Source organism: Myotis davidii, unplaced genomic scaffold (genome assembly GCF_000327345.1).
Source record: "Myotis davidii unplaced genomic scaffold, ASM32734v1 scaffold187, whole genome shotgun sequence".
Taxonomy (NCBI): domain Eukaryota; kingdom Metazoa; phylum Chordata; class Mammalia; order Chiroptera; family Vespertilionidae; genus Myotis; species Myotis davidii.
This window is the reverse complement of record NW_006383018.1, coordinates 3,556,076-3,561,068: the sequence shown is the minus strand read 5'-3', so window position 1 is coordinate 3,561,068 and position 4,993 is coordinate 3,556,076. Positions and strand designations below refer to the sequence as shown.

The window sequence follows — 4,993 nt, the reverse complement described above, 5'->3', positions numbered from 1 at the left end:
TCCTTTTGTTTGTTTTTAAATAAGTTTTTTTAATTGATTTTAGAAAGAAAGGGAGAGGGATAGAGAGACAGAAACATCAATGAGAAACATTGATGGGTTGCCTCCTGTACAGTGAACGTTGCACTGGGGATTAAGCCTGCAATCCGGGCATGTGCCCTGACTGAGAATCAAAGCGGTGAGCTCTGACACTCAACCACTGAGCCACACCAGCTGGGCTGAAAGTGCCTCTTTTGTATCTGTACATACTATTGCTATCAAAATATCACTAAAGAAATGCAAAACAGCACAGCATACAAACGATACCACTTTGATTCCGTGTATAAAGTGATAGTACCTTTAAAACTGTTTCAGAAAAGACTATGACAAAGGAGTTATGAAAGTATTTTTTTTTCTCACAATGAAAATAGCTGCCCCCTCCATCCAATTATATAGATAAAACACGTTCATTGTTAGAAAATGAAAAAATGAGTACTTATTTACCCAAATATAATGTAATTGTTAAAATTTTAAGACACTCAAGGAAAGGAGAGGATATTTCCAATTCCTTTTAATAGCAATCTCTCTTTAGTGATCCATGAGCGTAGCCTGGGAGAAAGGGGGGGAAAATAGCTAGAGAATGCCTTTAGGATTCTCAGACCCTTCTCTTCCTTTCAGTTTCCATGCTACTTACTCAGCTGTTCTCACCTGGAGATCAAGACCTAGGCTACCCTGATGTGTACTTTGACCTAAGAGGAAGGCACCTGGAGTAGGTTAAACCTTATGCTAACTGGGGTAGCCAGCTAAGGCAAAGTCCAGCATATGGATTTCCTACCACAAAAAGAGCCTGAGCCTTCCTGAATTCTAAATTGGAAAGCGGGAGTCTTTAGATGACTTTCATAGCAGTGCAATGTTTGGTTTCCCCTTTATTTACTCAGGAGTACTCACACAATCCACTCCTACAGTCTGTCCATAGTCCATGAGGCCCATTACTTACTAGTTTCTCTGCTCTTTTTTGGGACTTCAATAAATTGAACACACTGCTCTCAGCCATCACTCTAATTAGTCGAATACATCATCTTGTTTTTATTTTTTTTCTGTAGCAGTTACCATTCTCAAAAATTGTGTTCATTTATTTTTAAACTTATTTGTGTGTCTCTCTCTATCCATGATGAAACATAAGCCCCTAGAAGGCAGGAGTTTAACTTTGTTCCTCACTGAATCTCTAAGCTCCTAAAACATTGTCTGGCAGAGCAGTTAATCAGTTTTGCAGAATGAATGAATGAAGTAGATCTTATCATTTATAAACTAATCACCTGGAGGAAAAAGGTAAACTAAAATGTGTCAATAAGAAATTACAGAGATATAATATTATACACTGTGCAGATCATTAACTGAATAGAAACTTTAGCTAAAATAAACACTGCACCTTGGGAACATAAATTTTAAAAAGTGCTAATTATGTAGGCCTAATACAATTACATAGCAGGCCATGTGAAACTCTAGCATAGACAGAATAATACAAAAATTGATCAGGGTCAAAGAAGATACAAAAATGAATTTTAAAAAAGTATTGTTTACATTGAAGTAAAAAAAACCCAAACACTGGTTTTTTTTTGTTTTTAAAAATTGTTATGAAACTCACATAACTTAAAATTAACCATTTTAAAGTGTACAATTCAGTGGCCTCTAGTACATTCACAATGTTGTACAACCACCACCTGTATCTAGTTCCAAAACAATCTCATCACCCCAAAAGAAACCCCATACCCATAAAGTAGTCACATTCCTTCTTCCTCCCAGCCCTTGCAACCACTAATGTACTTTTCGTTTCTATGGATTTATTTACTCTGGGCATTTCATATACATGGAGTTATTCAATATGTGTCCTTCGTATCTGGCTTTTTCACTTAGCATAATGTTTTTGAGATTGATCCATATTTTTAGCATGTGTTAGTACTTCAGTTCTCTTTATGGCTGAGTAATATTCCATTGTATACATATATATATATCTCATATTTTATTTATCCATTTATCTGTTGATAGACATTTTGGCTGTTTTCAATTTTTGGCTATTGTGAGTAGTGTTGCTATAAGCATTTGTATATAAGTATTTATTTATGAAAGTAGTGATTTTTACATTATGAAATAGTAGACAAAAATAAAGCCAATATCAGCTGGTGTAGCTCGGTGGCTGAGCATCAACCAGAAGATCATGGTTCGATTCCTGGTCAGGGCACATGCCTGGATTTGGGCTTGATCTCCAGTAGGGGATATGCAGGAGGCAGCCAATTGATGACACTCTCATCATTGATGTTTCTATCTCCTCTCCCTCTCCCTTTCTCTCTGAAGTCAATTTTAAAAAATACAATATGGATTAAAAATAAAAGTACAAAACTAGCAAAATATCTAAATTATTGAAATGTTCACCAATAGGTAAGAAATACGTTGATCATATGTTCAGACTTGGGAAAGATGTTCATGATATACCATTAACCTGAAAACATATTTTAGCAGAACTCAATATACTATATGATCTTACTTTTGCATTAAAAATTCTGTATGCATATGTTTGCTTAAGTCTGGTAGCATAAAAAAAGAAACTTACCTCTGATGAGTAAAATCAGGAAGGAGGAAATTTTTTAGCAATAAATATTCATTATAAATCTTAGGCAATGCATAAAAATAGAAAAAAAATAGTAATAGTAAAGAAAATCACTCATATCCACAATTATAATTTGGTATATAGCAAACTTCTTCAAATATACATTTTTCCCTATATAATTAGTGTCAAACTGTTCTGTAAATATTTTTGCTTAACATAATAGTTTATTATAGTTATACTATATTCATTTAGATGTTAAATCTATTGATGAGTATCATTATTTTAAAAATTTACTAATAAATTAAGATATCTTGATGAAAAGACCTAAATGACTTTCAGATTACTCACATCAACATTATTACTAGAATATTATTGTTTAAATGTCTTCTGACTAAATTATTATATCAATTATTACAATATAATTTCTATGTATCGGTTTTCAAAAGCTAGGCAGTATAGCAAAAAGGGATTCTTAGATTTTTAAGTCATAAGAATCAGGTTCAGCTCACTTTGGTCCTGATAGGATATTCAACTATTTTCTGGTTTATCTTCCTCATTTAAAAAAAGAAGGGGTCATAATTGTCATTTCAAGGTTACTATGTGAATTGAACAACCACATTAAAGTGTTAGAACATCAGCCTTCTCTCTATGTATACTTAATCTGAATAAATATTAAACAATCTAAAGAATCACAAAAGGTAAAGAAACGTAAATCTTTTAATTCTAAGAAACTCAGTTCTTTTCCCCATTTGCAAAGTATAGCAGCCCTCAAGCTGCTGGGAATTCATGGGAAAAAGAAAACTAACAATACAATTAAACACAAAGAAGAGTTATAAAATTTCTTTTAGAATCAAGTTAGCACTGAACATCAAATCAGAATCATTTGAGGAGGAAAAATTTATTTTGTCTTATAATTTCTCTATCTAAGAAATATCTATTGGTGCCCACTGTGCACCAGTATGTTAGACACTGGAAATACACTGTTAAACAAGGCAGTTAAGACCCTGGTCTTTGTGGAGTTGACAATTTAATAAGAGAGAAAGGAAATAAATAAACAAACATAAAAATAATTATAGCACATGATAAATGCTAAGAGGGACGAACAGGATATTACAGTAAAGAATAATGGAAGGAGAGGGACTTATTTTAGAAAGAATGATTAAAGACTGCCTGTCTGAAAAAGTGATCTTGAGTTAGCCAAGAGAAAAACTGGGATATTTCAGACATAGAAAATAGCAAATGCTAAGTCTTAATGTCGTCTAGGTATGATAATTAGAGCAAAGTGTGTTAAGAAAAAATGTTTGAGATAAAGTTGAAGAAGTGAGTAATAGCCAGACGATAAAAGGCATTATATCTGAGTAAATAGTTTGGATTTTATTTTAAGTACCATAAAAAGTTACTAAGTGATTTAAGTAATATGACCTCATTTTAATTTAAAATTGTCACTCTGGCTTCTGTGTACAAGATGGGATTCTAAGGAAACCAGAATAGAAGGAAGGAGACTAGCATGAAAAAACTATTACATTAGCTCATATGAGAAGTGAGGGTGGCAAGAGCCTAGGGAGGTAGGAGTGGAAATTGGGAGTAGTAAATTGATTTAGGTTATAGTTTTGGAGGTAAAACTGTCAGGATTGCCAGACTGTTTGGATGTAAGAAGAGATGGGGAATCAAGAATGCACGAGTTGTTTATGCTGGAACAACTAAGTAAATGGAGGTAATATTTACTCAGACAAGAAAGACTCGTTATGTCCATGATAATAAGTTCAAATACATCACAGAAGGGAAGAAACTCACACTTAGATGGGCTAAAGAATGAATGGAGGAATTTGGGAGGAATTTGGAAGGGGCAACTATTAAGTTGGTTTTTCCCATATGAAAATGGGAGATATGGTCTACAACTGCAGGAGACAGAGACGGGGCTAGGGAAGAGTGGTCAATGGAAAGACTGTTTAGCTATTTTGCTTTTTATGACAGGATTTACCAAAGCATGTTTGTTGACAAGAACAATCCAGAAGACAGAGAGAGACTGAGGAACAGGAGGATTGGAGTCTTGGATTAGTAGGAGAGGTTAGGATTCATACCACATACCAGTATCTCTTTTTATGTGTAAGTAAGCATACTCACATTTGTTAGAGGAAAGCTTAGACCTTCAGGGTTTCTAAATGCATTTATATACTTACTAGGAGCCCGGTGCACGAAATTCGTGCACTTGGTGTGTGTGTGGGGGGAGTGTCCCTCAGCCCAGCCTGCCCCCTCTCACATACTGGGATCCCTCAGGAGTTGACCCCCATCACCCTCCAATCACCTGATCGGCCCCTTGCCCAGGCCTGACGCCTCCGCCAGAGGTGTCAGGCTTGGACAGGGGACCCCCATATCCCCCTGATCACTGGCTCTGGTCCCCGCCCAGGCCTA

General features: G+C 35.2%; 1 protein-coding gene across 2 annotated transcripts in view; it reads right to left on the bottom strand.

Moving 5' to 3' along the window:
* Nucleotides 1–4,993, bottom strand: part of ANKIB1 (ankyrin repeat and IBR domain containing 1) — an 83,773-nt gene that overhangs the window by 65,507 nt on the left and 13,273 nt on the right. The window lies entirely within an intron of this gene.